This window comes from Culex quinquefasciatus, chromosome 1 (genome assembly GCF_015732765.1).
Source record: "Culex quinquefasciatus strain JHB chromosome 1, VPISU_Cqui_1.0_pri_paternal, whole genome shotgun sequence".
Classification (NCBI taxonomy): Eukaryota; Metazoa; Arthropoda; class Insecta; order Diptera; family Culicidae; genus Culex; species Culex quinquefasciatus.
In genome coordinates this window covers 49597709-49614586 of record NC_051861.1, presented here as the reverse complement: position 1 = coordinate 49614586, position 16878 = coordinate 49597709, and the positions used below count along the sequence as shown (strand labels likewise).

General features: G+C 36.6%; 1 long non-coding RNA gene across 1 annotated transcript; it reads right to left on the bottom strand.

The window, feature by feature from the left end:
* Positions 1-15826: 15826 nt before the first annotated feature.
* Positions 15827-16514, bottom strand: LOC119765442. The gene is made up of 2 exons (XR_005276733.1): positions 16402-16514; positions 15827-16329 (listed from the first exon to the last, which is right to left on the bottom strand). It is a non-coding gene; the product is annotated as an uncharacterized LOC119765442 (long non-coding RNA).
* Positions 16515-16878: the final 364 nt, after the last annotated feature.

Genomic DNA, 16878 nt, shown 5'->3' with positions numbered 1-16878 from the left:
CAAAAAAGTTTCAGTCGGATTAAAAAATACAAAAAAAATCGAATGACCGAAATCCTAGAGAACTGCTCATATCAAATTTGTCATGAACATGCCTTGAATGACTTGAACGGGACCATCCATAAACCACGTGGACACTTTAGGAGGGTATGGTGATTGTCCACGATTCATACAAAAAAGTTTTTTTTTGTATGGACAATTGTCCACGAGGGGGGTGGAAGGGTGGGGAAGGTAACAGATTCTCAAAAAAGTGTCCACGTGGTTTATGGATGGTCCCAACTTGAAAATAACATATAAAAAAATCCTTATTCAGTTATCCGAAAAACCCAATTACTTAATAAGGAAAGAAGGCAGAATTCCTAAAAAAGGAATTTCGTACTTTTTATTTATTTCAAAAAATCAAAAATCAAAATCAAATTATTTGTTCTACAGTATTGCCTCGGCGTTCTCGATTACGTGATTCCTACTCGAAACTAGGTGTCCGAAGGCTTGATTGTTGAGGCAATTGCAATCCTCTTTTTACACCTAAGCTTCCATCCACCCCGGGATTCGAACGGACGACCTTTGGATTGTTAGTCCAACTGCCTACCAGCAACTCCACCGAGACAGGACCCAGGGAGACGACTCCTACACCTGGACTGAGCTAACGACCTAACCTTTTTTAGGTTAGTCCGGGGCCAACATTCACTTCCCGTCCGACGGAAGGCGTGATCAGACAAATCTCGTCTCGAAAAATGCCACAGAGACCGTCTGGGATTGAACCCAGGCCGACTGGGTGAGAGGCAACTATTTTGACTATTTTGAACTTTATCTTTGCAATCAAAACGGAGAAAACAGATTGACTAGCTCTCAATAGAATAATCTGATGCGATTTAGTATTACCTAAAGCGTCCAATTTCCCGGGTTACAAAATTCCCGGGAAACGGGAAATTTTAAATTTATCCAAAATTGTTCTTATATTGGTTCTGGTTCTGGTTAATATTCTTCAACAAAATTGTATAAAATAGCAACTTAAATGATCAAAATATGTGCGAGGGTCAATTAATGCTTTAACTGCGTGCAAAAACATTTTAAAGAAAATATATTGATATTCAAAATTTATAGGCTATTTCTAAATTTATTAGTATTTTTTTTTTGCAGTGTTATTTTTACAATCAAAGTCTTTGGACAGCGAGTAAAATGAATACATGCTTCAAAACCATAACATTGCTATTGAATATGGCTCTGTGAACAGTTTGTGAGAATATGATAAAGCATAATATTGAGACGACGTGGAAATGAAAATAAAAATAATGAAGATAATATGGATTTGCTGGCAAATCTTTTTCTTGAACAAATCTTACTTCTTTGAGCTCATGAATAAACAGATAAGCATTGAATTCACCTTTAAAATCAGCTTTTTCACTTGAAATTTATTTTTTATAAAATCACCTTCTATATAATACGAAGTAGTTTTTTTTAATGATTCAGCTTAATAAATGACTTCGTCTTAAAGAATTTTCATAGCAATAAAAGTAGTTTAGTTCATATTAAACCTCTTACGCGCTTGTTGGCTCAAGTTATTTTTTTATTAATATTAAACTGTTAAAACTTTTTAACAAATTTACCAAATTCTTTTTGAATAACTTTCTCTGAGACGAAACGAAACTATTGGCACTACGCCCCCCGGGGCATGGCCTTCCTCTAACGTGGGATTTCTGCTCCAGCGCCTCTGACGAGACAGGAGAAACCGGGACCGACGTTTTACTTCACCATCCGATAGAAGCTCAGTGGATAAGGCGGGAATCGAACCCGCGTCTCATAGCATCATCGGGATCGGCAGCCGAAGCCGCTACCCCTTTTCTCTGAGACATCAATTGATATTTTTTTCAATTTTCATCCAATTTGGCCATGGTAAACAAAATCGCAAAAAAAAAACATAATTTGATCTTGACAGAACAGGATACCTAAGTTTCAAATGATATAACAACAATTTTCGTTTAAAAAACTAACCAGAATTATGATAGTAAATTTTCATTTCATAATATCGTAATTTTTGTTGCTCAACGAATAAACAAGATCCCAGTTGTGAATGCTTCTGGAACGAATATTTTTTTAAATATTCATATTTTCATATGAAATTTTCAGGCGAACTGAATGGGTTTAAGAACAATAAATTAAAATGAATAATATTAAATTTAGTTTTTTCATAACTATTTTTTTTTTGTAAATTAAAAAAATGTGCCAAAAGTTAGGAAAATGTATACTTTCGCTTGAGTTTCGGGAATTCCCGAAATTTACAAATTTCCGGGAAACGGGAATATTTTTTCCGGGAATTCTCGGGATTTTTTTCCCACGACGGGAAATTGGACGCTCTAGTATTACCTGAAATTATGAAATTATATTATGCGCAATTATCGTTACTTTGAACAGCATTGCTTTATTGAGACGAGAAATTGATATCAAAATTTTATCTAATTTCTTTAACATCATATTTATTTATGAGCATTCAAAATGTCTCAGTTACCGCTTCCTATTGTGTAACTAAGCGAAATTCGCATATCTCAGCTAGTAACGAACAAATACTGATATTTTATTATGAGAACTTGTTCCGAAAATTGTTCTTAGAGATCTAATTGATAAAGTCTAGATTATACAAAGTGGAATCAAATTAGATAATTTAGAAAAATATGTGCAATTTGCATAGATTATGTATATGTATTAGGATGTAACAAAAATACTTTTGGCGGGCATTCAGAGGTTTGTTCTGGTGGGCATACTGAGCTCGAATCCCTAATATGAGCTTGATTGGACGTAACAGAAGCTGGCGCTTTGCATTTGAATTTTAAACGGGATTTAACCCGTAAATAAGATTTTTTTCAAAAATGTATTTTTTTAGGCACTTCGGCCACTGAAGCGTTTATTTTCAACATCACTGGCATGTAGGCCAGATCCTTGCACATCTTTTGGTATAAATAAGGCTACCAACTGTACGGATTTTTTCCTTACCGTACGGATTTTCGACCCTCTTCGCGGATTTTTAACAGGCCAGAATTTTTGTACGGAATTCTTTTGCCTAATACGGATTTGTACGGAATTTTTACAGCTGTGTTTATTTTTTACATTATTTGTTTTAATTGAAATATTTTGCTTTTGCTAGTAGGACATTTTGATTTAAGTGTCAGTTTGATTTTAAAGGGATAACTTGTATAGTTTTCCTAGGGACCCTAAATTGCGAGACTGGTCGATGTGAATTTGACGTACCCAAACAGACACAAGTTTGACGTATCCAAACGAGCATTTGCCTTTACGCCCAGCAAAACTTGGCAGTGTTGGCAAGCACAAAACACACGTTGCCAGAAAGATTTAGCAAAGTCTGGCCAGTCTCCCTATTTAGGGTTTCTAAGATTTCTGGGTTTTCTTAAGTTCAAAGTTGATTATAAATAATTGTTCTTTTCTAATTCCTTTACAAAACATATTTATCTCATAAAAGATCCAAAGGCTTTATAAAGCTAGTGTCTTATGATAATTTGAATTAACAAATCTAGAGTTATCAGCTTGTTTTACATGTTTATAGGAGCTTTTCAAAAACAAAAACATACTCTGGAAATGTTTTCGTAAAAACACTGAGAACGATATTTGTCTAAAAACAAACTAGACATTTCGTGCAATTTTAAACGTTTAACAAAAAAAATATGGAAGAACATGATTTGATTCAGCAAATCACGGTTTATTTTGGGAATATTTTTAAACATGCAGTTCTGATAGCAAAGTGAAATTAGTTAACTGCAAAAACGACACATTTTTATATTGTTATTCCACATTCCAAATTTATCCAAATAATTCCTTGACAGTTTTCTAAATTACAAAATACAAAAATATTTAAATAACTTACGCCCTTCTCAAATGTCATTTTTAAGTACAATTGGCTCCATATACATAAAAATGGCTTTTATAGGCCTAGGATAACATGTCTAAAAAGTTTCATTGAAATCGGAGAGGATCGGGTATAAAAGTTCCTGATTTGAGCTGGAATTGGTCTTATATCTTGGTGTCATATTGGCAAAGTGTACGGATTTTTGCTCAGCAAGAGTTGGTAGCCTTAGGTATAAATAACATTGACATTTGGAGCACCCTGGAGCTCGGTACAGACCTTTAAAGTTTGGCATTTTTTTTTTTTTCAAAAATCGGTCCCAGCATAATCAAATGGTGTCTCGGACGCCGCGACGTATATCTTTTTTTACGATTCAGTGGCCAAAGAGCCTATTGTTTCTATTAATTTTCAGTAACTTTCATAAGAAACATTTGATAAGATCGTTATAAAATTCTATCACTTCGAACAAAGCCTTAACCAGAAGCGAAGATCTCTCTCATCAAAAAATAAAACAGCAATTAAAAAATAATATTAATGGTACTGATTTCAGAAGAATTCTTTTTTTGAAAGCTTCGGGGTAAATGTTCCGAAAAACTCTACCCGTCAAAAGTCAACCTCTGTTAGAGGATAAAAAGAGTAAGTCAGCCTACACAAGTCCTCTGTTGGAAACATGTTAACACAGCGATGCATAAGGTTTGCATGCCCTGTGAGGCTGTTGCTGCGAAGTGGTATAACAAAACGCATTACGCAAATGAATGACGAATTAAATTTTGCGCACTTCCAAACAAATAAAAAATAAATCAATGCGCTTGTGCTTTTAAAACGAGCTAAAAAATATTAACCAGTTCGGAGTCTGGATTCACCTAAAGTGATGACTTATTCCTTCAATCTGAGAAAGTCATTTGAAATCATTGGTCCAAATTTGATACATTTTGGTGAGCGAGTCGGCTTCTCTCGCTTTTGGGAAACATATAGTTGCGTGCGCACAACAACCGAAAATCATTGAGTCAAATAAAAAAAAACTTATGCATCGCAAGAGTGACAAAGCTAAATTTAAATAAAGCAAACACCAAACCATCGCGCAGCGATCGCGCATCGACTTAGCGACTTTGCGACTAACTGCGACAGCACTACACTGGAACACTGAAATGTTTGGTTGACTTTCCAGAAAGAGTGCATATGACTTGAAAAAAAGAAAAGGGCGCTTCAAAATTGAGCCAAGAAATTGGTGAAACTTGGTGCCAACCCTTTTATGGTCAAAAATATCGTTTAACTTGAATATTTTTCCTTAAAAAATTTAATAAATTTAAGCAAACAGCTAAGTAGATGTCATCTACTCAAATCTACCCATAAGCACACCCCTGTTCAATTTTTTTTCAGCCATAAGGGCGCCTCCAGTCAAATTTTCAAATTAAGAATTTCAATACATTTTTTTAAGTCGTAGGGGCGCCTCCAGTCAAAGTTTCATATTGAGAATTTCAATACAATTTTTAAGCCGTAGGGCGCCTCCAGTCAAATTTTTATATTGAGAATTTTAATACAATTTTTTAAATCCTAGGGGCGCCTTCAGACAAACCTCATTTAAAAATATCGCTCCTCGACTTGGCGACTTTGCGACTAACTGCGACAGCACTACACTGGAACACTGAAATGTTTGGTTGACTTTCCAGAAAGAGTGCATATGACTTGAAAAAAAGAAAAGGGCGCTTCAAAATTGAGCCAAGAAATTGGTGAAACTTGGTGCCAACCCTTTTATGGTCAAAAATATCGTTTAACTTGAATATTTTTCCTTAAAAAAATTAATAAATTTAAGCAAACAGCTAAGTAGATGTCATCTACTCAAATCTACCCATAAGCACACCCCTGTTCAATTTTTTTTCAGCCATAAGGGCGCCTCCAGTCAAATTTTCAAATTAAGAATTTCAATACATTTTTTTAAGTCGTAGGGGCGCCTCCAGTCAAAGTTTCATATTGAGAATTTCAATACAATTTTTTAAGTCGTAGGGGCGCCTCCAGTCAAATTTTTATATTGAGAATTTTAATACAATTTTTTAAATCCTAGGGGCGCCTTCAGACAAACCTCATTTAAAAAATATCGCTCCTCGACTTGGCGACTTTGCGACTAACTGCGACAGCACTACACTGGAACACTGAAATGTTTGGTTGACTTTCCAGAAAGAGTGCATATGACTTGAAAAAAAGAAAAGGGCGCTTCAAAATTGAGCCAAGAAATTGGTGAAACTTGGTGCCAACCCTTTTATGGTCAAAAATATCGTTTAACTTGAATATTTTTCCTTAAAAAATTTAATAAATTTAAGCAAACAGCTAAGTAGATGTCATCTACTCAAATCTACCAATAAGCACACCCCTGCTTATGAAAAATAAAATATCAAATAAAAGGCTCCGAAAAACACAATGCAGAGTAACCGCGGGGTCCCGCTACTCACAATCGAATCTTAACATCGATACAACGAAAATGAAAGAGAAGAAAGTGCAAAAACGAGTTTGGGCGTCCGCCTGGCCAGCGCAATAATTTTCTTTACTTAACGTCAGCGTGTCTTTCGATAAACGATTCTATAGAAATGTCTTTTGCACCGTCAACATTTAATACATTGTTTAAAAAAAAATACGTATAGGTTACCCGACGTCGTGCCTTCTGATCAACGATGATATGGGAAGGGCTTTTAAAATCACACAATAATTAATGTAATCTTAATTAAAGCACACAAAAAACACCAACCACTGAAAAAAAGATGCCCGAAATACGAATCCCAAGGCCACGACGTGACACCTTTTTTCAATTAATTCCAGAATCTTCTAGCACTTTTTTGCGGATTTTGCTCACCGATCTTTCCCACGAACACTACACGACTGAAGGCCCAACTTTCATGGCCATGACGCGACACCTTTTTTAATGAATTCCAGAATCTTCTAGCATTTTTATGCAGATTTTCGCGCGTCGATTCACCCACCGATCTTCCCCACGAACAATACACGACTCCAAAATTAAGTGGAAAATGAATTTTCCGAAAAGCGGTGATGTTTTAGAGCTTAAGAGCGAGTCCACGAGCAAAGCATACCCATCTCGCATCGACCTCACCAATCTGCCTGAAATTTTCAGGGGTTGTTTGTACATATAAAACTAGCATCTGGCCAAAATATGAGCACTCTAGGTCAACGGGAAGTGGGGCAAATCGGGACACAAATTTGAAGGTTCAAAAACGTCAAAAATCGTAAAAAGGCTGTAACTTGGGCAAAATTCAATTTAATTTAAAAATTCAAAATGCATCTGAAAGGGCTTAAAAAATGCAACAAAATGCAGGATAGAGCACCCCGATTGGTTAAATCTAAAGGGAGTTATTGACATTTTAGTGAAAAAATAGCACAATTTTCAAACTCAAAAAAAAGTGTTCCATCCAGATATCAACTCGGTTCGACCTGCAGCTTGTAGGGGACATCTGGGACTACCATCTGAGACTGAGAACGCTTTGGGTAAGGCAGTTTAACATATTAAATAGACACTTTTACTTTTAGTGAATTTTTGGTTGTAAATTTTGCTCAGGGACCCCTTAGATCCCATTTTCTGATGATAATTTTATCATATTCGTGTTCCTGAGACAATTTCACAATAGAAACATGCATAAAAATGTTTATTTTCATCCATTTTAACCCTTTAAAAAATGAAAGTTAAAAAAAATTGAGATGCTGCTTTTTTTCTGGTGTCATCTAGTATCCTTGGAAACGAACTTGAATTTCGATAAATGTGAATCGAAGATTTTTTTTAACTTTCATTTTTTAAAGGGTTAAAATGGATGAAAATAAACATTTTTATGCATGTTTCTATTGTGAAATTGTCTCAGGAACACGAATATGATAAAATTATCATCAGAAAATGGGATCTAAGGGGTCCCCCGAGCAAAAATTTACAACCAAAAAATTCACTAAAAGTAAAAGTGTCTATTTAATATGTTAAACTGCCTTACCCAAAGCGTTCTCAGTCTCAGATGGTAGTCCCAGATGTCCCCTACAAGCTGCAGGTCGAACCGAGTTGATATCTGTTTGAACACTTTTTTAATTGAGTTTGAAAATTGTGCTATTTTTTCACTAAAATGTCAATAACTCCCTTTAGATTTAACCAATCGGGGTGCTCTATCCTGCATTTTGTTGCATTTTTTAAGCCCTTTCAGATGCATTTTGAATTTTTAAATTAAATTGAATTTTGCCCAAGTTACAGCCTTTTTACGATTTTTGACGTTTTTGAACCTTCAAATTTGTGTCCCGATTTGTCCCACTTCCCGTTGACCTAGAGTGCTCATATTTTGGCCAGATGCTAGTTTTATATGTACAAACAACCCCTGAAAATTTCAGGCAGATTGGTGAGGTCCAAACGACGTCCCATACAAAGGGGTATGCCCTGTTCGTGGACTCGCTCTTAAGAAAAATTATTGCAAATGAGGCATAGTCTGCGATCAGCAGAGAAGCGAGTCAGACGTGCGTCCCTCACAAACCAAAAAAAGTGCTGAAAAGTGCAAAAAATGCCTCACGGCAAGAAAAAGAGGCGGTCCTCACCAGCAGGATCGGTAGATTTAAAGAAGCTAAAGAATGCCGAAGCGCTACCTGCAAAGCCAGGCAGTTTGAGCAAGGACGCTCAATATTCGTCTGGAAACCAGTTTGCTACCCTCCCTGTGGACGTGAGCGAGAAGGAAGAAATTGAACGACGGGAAAAGTTGCCACCCATTTTTGTGAAAACATCGTCATCGGACTCGGTACGAAAATGGCTGACCGGATTTATCAAATCTGGTGCTTTACGAGCTTCCATTCCACTATGGGGTATTTCCATATAAGCGAGCTGCCAAAAATTATTTTTTTGCTTTTTTGTGACTTTTTTGTGTTGTTTGTACTTAGTATAATGAAAACAAATGAAATTTGATATTTTTCCAAAAAAAAAGTTTAATTTTCGATTTTTTTCATATATATATTTGAGGCCACATGCATTAAAGTGGTGAATTTTAATATTCTTGCTCTGTCTATTTGATGCACGGAAGGGCGGTTTATGCTATGTTAAAGTTTCTGATTTACGTTCAATCTCCCTCCCCTTTTTCTTGAGTTAAAATCCACCTCTCTTTGAAGACACCCCCTCCCCCTCCAATTAAAATTTGATTTTTGCGGTGTTTTAGAATTTTAGACGGTTTATTTTATGGAACATTGTATTGATTCTCGTCCACGTTTTTGGTTGTGGTTTTTCCCTGAGTTGATCATGTGATGGTTCTGCAATGTTGTAATACTTACAAATATACTCGAAAGCAGTTCTCACGTTTTCAGAATAGTGCTTCGTTATATCGTACAGGGACACTACGGTATTATTATCCATACTTTCAAAAGAACACAACAACGAACTGATACGAATATTCGACGAATCGTTTTTGTAAAATACTTAGAATAGGAATTTCTAATTTTATTAAACGTACCTAAGTACCAACAAAGTCATGAATATCAAATCAATTTCAAAACATACATAGCAGGTACGTCATTTCTGCCTCCGCAGGTAAATAATGTGATTTTAACCAAGCGTATACGCGAAATCATTAATTTCCTTGCATGAATCAAAATGTTCAAAATGGCCTAACTCAAAAGTGCACATAAGTGCACTTTGAAATTTGGAGACAAGTTAGGACATGGTTCAAATTTTAAGCTGCAAAATTTTCAGATCGCACAAATGCACACAAAAAGTACTCCATTAACAAAGTTGAAAAAACTAAATTTTGAATAAAAATCCATCTTTTTTTATTTTTATGTTTTTTTTAGCCTGTAAAAGTATGTTTTGTAAAATATTATTGAAAAGTTGAATCAATTACCTTTCTGAATATATATAATGATGCAGGAAAAATACATAAACAGCTACACAGTACAACTATGAAAAATAATCATTTTTTTGTCAAAAACATGTTTTTCTTACCATTTTCGCCTTTGAAGGTCTGCAATTCAGTGAATTTTGAACCTTCAACTTTCAAACTCCGGATTTTTCTTAGTTAGAATGTTTATTTTCGAAAAAAAATACCAAAAAATTAATTAGAGTATGTCAGTTTTTCGATTTATGGCCGCCTGAAACCCCATAGTGCATTCGCTTGTGTGCTGATGGACTCAAAATTCTGCTACCTGGCAGAAAGGATTACAACTACGTTCGGGATTTCTTGAACAACACAAAGATTGAATACTACAGCCATGACGGTCCAGGTAAACGCCCCATGAAACAGGTCCTCCGAGGCCTGTACGACATGGATGTGAATTTGTTGAAAGAAGAGCTCAAATCTCTGAAGTTGAACGTGATCGAAGTCTTCAAGATGACGAGACACAACAAGGACATCAACTGTACCTGGTTCATCTCGAGAAAGGATCGACAACGCCGTCTGAGCTGAAAGCAGTTCGGACAATTTTCAACATCTTCGTGACTTGGGAACGTTATCGTCCAGTGCACCGTGACGTGACACAGTGTTCGAACTGTTTGCAGTTTGGGCATGGTGGAAGGAACTGTTTCATCAAGAGTCGTTGTGCAACCTGCGGAGGTGAGCACAAAACTCAAGCTCGCGTAACAATCCACGAGAACATCGAATGCATCAAATGCGATGGCGACCATTCGACCTAGAATCGGAGCTGCCCAAAACGAGCTGAGTTTGTAAAAATTCGGTAGCAAGCGACGACGAGGCAACAACCAAATCGTCGCAAAACACCACCAACTTTTACGGACGTGGATTTTCCTGCTTTGGCGTCACCTGGAGCGGGATCTGTTCGAGTGGCTCCAAATCTGCAGCCATTGCCGTTGAATCAGCGGCAAAAAGTTGCAGAGAATACAACACCTCCAGGCTTCAGTCAGCAACCGAGGGAAAACCAACCAGCATCAACGGATGAAGGCAGTAGTGACATGTTTTCACCTCAAGAACTTCTGAACATTTTCATCGAGATGACAACAACACTGCGTGGGAGCAAAACTCGTGCGGAACAAGTAAGAACACTTGGAGGATTTATCTTAAAATACAGTTCGTAGTTTACTCGTTCTAATGATTTTGAATATTTCAATGAATTTGCTTTTTTAGTTTTAAGTTAGGATTAGTTGTTAAAGTGATTTTTTTTTTTTCTTTTTTACCCAAATGTATTTGATTCAATGCAAAAATGTAAAACAATTTGAAGTAAATAAATGAATGTGAACAGTTAATAAGAAAATGAAAAATACAACAAAGATGAAGAGCATGTAGCCATACCACTTAGAATGTTAATGAAATGTAATTATTATAAGAAAGTTCAATAAAGACATATTTAATTAAAAAAAAAATATTGCAAATGAAAAAAGGCAATTTTTGGTTTGTTTGAAAATTAGGGTGGTTCACGATTAGGGTTATTTTGTCTAACTTTTCATGAATATTTTTTGTCTTCCAGAAAGCTGTTGGGATAGCTAATACAAGCAAATTTGTCAAAGACACCAAAATTTTATCTCATAATCTACGCCTTCTACGACCAAAATTTATTGAAAGCATCTGAGCAAACTTTCAAAAATCAGTTTTTTTAGCGTGACAAGACAAGGGTTAAGTTTTATAGAAAAGTGATATTCGGGGCACTTTTAGAGCTCTAAAAAACAAAATTTGGACTTGAGGATCAGAAGTTAAAGCCATTTTATAGTAAAAAAAGAAGGAAATTTTAAACTTAAATATCTTGAAAAGGCGCAAGCTAAATTTAAAGCGCCAGGTTGCATCAAATCAAAATGTTGAATTGTATAATTTAAATTTTAATTGAATAAATTTTGTGTATGGTTTTACTGATAAACGGTAATGTACTAAATCTCGCTTGTAGGTAAGCATGGCAGGCAGGCAGGCGAGCAAGCTCGTGAGAGAGTTTGAACCTGAGAGAGAGCACGTGCGTGTACGAATTGTAATTAAACATCGTTGTTAGGTAGCCCCTTACAGCTAGCCGCGCAAAAATGGTCAGTTTTGAGCGCTAATAACTTCGCGGGAAAAATCCTAAAAATATGGTGTCTTCGGGAAAGTTGTTCTAAATTTAATGAAGGTTCTACATTTGAGAAATGGTAAGAATTGGATAACTATGGCGCCTTCCACAGGTAAAACAGTAAAACAGTTGCTTTTCTCCATACATTTTGACGATTTTTCCCATACAAACTTTAAGCGATTGGAGGGAGGGGTTCCCGTGGTCAGAATGAGCTCAAATTTGGAATTTAGCCTAGTGATGGGTCAATCTTTGATTTCAGGGGGTAGTCCCAAAAAAGTCCGGATTTGGACCAACCTAATGTATGTATATGACTAACAAACTAGCTCATGTTTCTCGGCACTGGCTGAACCGATTTGACCCGAACCTTTCGCATTTGACTTGGTTTAGGCTCCCATACCCTGAAAAAATAAAAGTACCAAATTCCTAAATTCTAGGAATTTTGGCTCCTTTCCTTATTAAGTAATCCAAAAAACCCAATTACTAAATAAGAAAAAGAGGCAAAATTCCTAGAATAAAGGAATGTGGAACTATTTTTTTTATTTCAGTGTAGATCGAGTTTTATACAGATTGAAGTTTCGATAAGTAGTTCAAAAGTTATGTATAAAAATGTGTTTTCACATATATCCGGATCTCACTTAACTATATGTAAACTATGTCCGGGTCTATTATCCGACCCATCGTTGGTTAGGTTATCAAAAGACCTTTCCAACGAGTCCAAAACATTGAAGATCTGGAAACCCTGTCTCGAGATATGGCCACTTAAGAGACATTTATGTACTTTTTTATTCCGGATCTAAAAAATAGATGAAATTTTTGTACAATTCCATCATATCAGCCATTGTTTGTAATAAGGGAGGAAGGCTCTGACCACATAGGTGGATTAAGTTAGTTTTTAAGTATAATTTTGAAGGATCTACTGAGATGCAAGAACAGAACTCACTATTTTTTCCCCACCCACAACACTAAGAACTTGTCGCATTATCCAACCAGGCGTACTGTAAACTGGGGTGACTTTGATAGGTTTTTAAATGCCCGTCAAATTAATATCTAAACATTTTTGAGAATTTTGAGTATGTAAGCATTAAGCTTATTATCGAACATATATGCATGAATGAGACTGTTAGATTAGATGTATCAAAATTAGTGGCCAAATCAAATTTCTATCAATGTCACCCCGGGCTATCAAAGTCACTCCAGTTTACGGTATACGAAATCCGGAGGTGGAGGTGGTCCCGAGGTTACACTTCCCAAAATAACTCCACTCCGGGGCACGAATGGATGCTGATGGAAGAAGATGTTGTTGTTGCCAGTCTGAATGCTGGTACCCACAGAGCAATCCCAACATCAGCATCGGCATCAGTCGCAGCAGCTCCAGGAATCAAATATTTATGCTGCGATGGCACCTCCTCTTTCCTTGATGGACGAGTGCTCTCCTTGAAAGCTCCCTTGTACAAGTAGTGTCGGTGTGGACCCATTCATAATTCAAAACCTTTTTAGTCATTGTGTAACGTGTGTTTGTGTGGCGTCTTCCAATCACCCGCCCACCAGAGAATGAGTGGGAAGAGTGCTTGCTTCTAAGTGGATTGATTGATTGGTGTCATTTCATTAACCACGGCGGAAGTTGCTCTGTTTGGGGGACGTGTGCCACGTTAGGGTGGAATCGATAATTTGGTTTTTCAGGAACACATTTTTTGGGTCACTTTTAGGGTCCCAAACAACCTCCCAAAATTTGGGAGTGATTGGTTAAGCCCACGATTGGCGCAAAGCGAATAAAATTTGTATTGTAATTACTATGGGGAAACTTGCATTGTCACATTTTTGAAATAACAATATTCATGTTTTATTATTTTAAGAAACTAACACCGTAGAAGTATAGCCCTCGATGTCTTTAACAAGTCTCTCGAAGACAGTATGGTGCTTACTTTTTTCTAACAAAAATTAGAGAGCGTTCAAGAGAGTCATTTCGGAATACTCGGAGGAATTTGGGAGCAACTTAACTAAATAATGTCTTCTGAGCATATCTTCTGAACGATTTTACGTAAGGCTCATCAAAATAAAAGAACAATCGTGTTTATTTTGTATTTCATTTCCTTCGGCAATGTTGGCAGAAAATGTGAGTTTCACTGATTATTTCAATACACTACTTTTGAAAACACTGTATCTTTTTTGTGATAAACTTTAGCACCATACTGTCTTGGAGAGAGTTGTTAAGGACATCCAGGGCTATACTTCTGCGGTGTTAGTTTCATAAAATAATAAAACAGAAATTTTGTAATTTGAAAAATGTGACAATGCATTTTTTTCCATATTAATTTCCATACATATTTCACTTGTTTTGTGCCAATCGTGGGCTTAACCAATCACCCCCAAATTTTGGAAGGTTGTTTGGGACCCTTTGGTTTGGTTGCTGATTCTATTTTTATCATTTTAAATTTTTCCATATAACTAGATTCCACCCTAGTGCCCTGGAGGTTAGGTCATTAGCTCAGTCCAGGTGTAGGAGTCGTCTCCCTGGGTCCTGTCTCGGTGGAGTCACTGATAGGCATTTGGACTCACAATCCAAAGGTCGTCAGTTCGAATCCCGGGGTGGATGGATAGGTGTAAAAAGAGGATTGCAATTGTCTCAACAATCAAGCCTTCGGACACCTAGTTTCGAGTAGGAATCTCGTAATCGAGAACGCCAAGGCAATGCTGTAGAGCGAATAATTTGATTCGGGTTTTTTTTTTTTCAGTACATAATTAGGTACTGATGGTGATGAAGTTTCATCTTGTTTAGGATTATTTTGTTTGGTACAATGTATAATGTTCGCCAGTCTATAATTTGTTTAATCTGATGTTGTGTCCTTTTTATCCTACCCTATTGGTAGAATGTCAAACAAAAATCACTGTCAATTTTAAACTCTCACTAATCACAAGCGATATCGCAGGTGACTCAGCGCATTGTGACCGCTGACCATCAACCCACTTATCGCACTCGGTTCCATCAATGTCAAAAAGTGAACAAAATAGTATCTTCTTCCCACACGCTTCAAGTGGTCCACTTTGGAGCGCTTCACTGACTGCCAGTTCCAGAAGAGCATCACCGTCGTTACCGTTGTCATCATCATCATCATCATCATCATCATCACCCTGGACAAACATATTCGCAACTACCGACTCTGATTCGGTGACTAAACCCTTCAACGCTTTCGCCAACACAACAGCACAACAGCATAGTGATAAAGTAGCATTCAATGCGAGTGTGTGTGTGTGTGTTTGTCTGCTTGTGTGATGGAGATGTCGCAAATAAGCATAAAATTGGAGTATTTTGTGATCGAAAAGGGCAAAATGAATATGCTTGATTTGAGCATTTAGGCAGAAGGAGTATGCGGACGAGTAGTTTATCTAAGTACGATGGGATACCGTTGATTTATTTTGACCGTTCAACTTGAATGGTGGATAAACTGTCGTGTCCTTATCACTATTTTTTTGAATCTGTAACTGTATCTGGATTTAGATTTCATGGCAGTAAATTCTAATTTAGAGTGCACAGCAAACAAATCAAACTTACGGGCTCAATCTTGCAACAATCTGAATGTGAAAATCATCAAACTTTTTAGTAAATTATTTCGTAGACAGTGTTAGGACTTACGTCAAAAATTATAACGACAGTTTCCGTAGTTTTCAAGATATTAAAATGTATGCCACAAACATTTAGGTACAAAAAGCTCTAGTTAATGTGCACCGATAAGGGTCCTAGTTTACAGTTTCAAGTTTTTAATCTCTAAGAATACACACCACGAAAAAATCGTGTAAAATTCTGTCATATTTGATGCACATAACTGGAGCGTCCAATAAGACAGAAAATTACATCAAATTTTAAAATTACACGACCCGACCGTCAGGATTTGTTAGATGTAAAATTACAGCAGACGCAATTTTGTTGGCTGTATTTCTTATTGGATTCTAGGGATGGTTCTTGTTGGAATAAAAAACGACGCATTCTAGAACAATTGAAACATTTTTAATTGCACATTAAATATCTAACACATTATCACTTATCACAACGGTTTATTTTATTAATTTTTCACTCGTGTTTTTACGTGTTTTCTTTTTCTGCTCCCAAAAACTACGGATTTCATTCGACTTCCTTCAACGTCGGATGAACTGACCATCTTCCGCCAGGCCATCAACGCAATTTGGTCCGCCGCGCTGGAGGTTCTGGGCCTTGACCTTTAAATGGTTCCGTACTGAGGAATCCGGTCCAGTTCGCTCCGTATTTGTCAATCAAACTCCGCTCCTCATCCGAGTCACTTCCAGCGGGATTTTGCCAACTACTGACGGCACGTAGACTTGCCGGGAAACCTTTTCCGGAATCCAGATACATTTTGACCGCTGAAGCTTGGACCGGATAGTGGTTGCAGTGCTGGTAACCGTTCCTAAGCCAACACAGCTTTATTCGGAACAAGTACCATGCCGGAATCCAGCAAGATTTTTTCACCATACTAAAATGAAAAGAAACAACATAAACTGTGTTGATTTGACTTTAGATTCATTGGCAAACAGATGAAACTTACGTTTACAGAAGTTTTTGTCGTATTTTCCTTACAGTTTAGTTGATTTGAGACCTGCTACTAAACGATTAAAAGTTAAGAAAAACTGCCACGGCAACAATTTTGCACAGCTTTAAACATGGCTGACGTTTCTGATTTGCTTCTACACTGTCAAACGAATCCACGCGAAGTTCGGTTAAATGTAACACAAAATTACATCAAATAACACGCTCCAGCTATGTGCATTGTAAATGACCGAAAATTGAGTTACAAATAATTCAATTTTACGTGGTCATTAATGTGAAGCTACGTTTCAACATATACACGATAATTTTGGTAAGCTACGTCGAAGCAATCATAATTTTACATTTCTTTTCTGATTACATAACTTCAATTTGCGTTAAATTCATGATTACGTTTGATGTAAAATTCATGATTTTTTGGTGTGTAAATGAACATATGTTTGCTTTCTTCACTGAGGAAAGGCTATATACAAAAAAA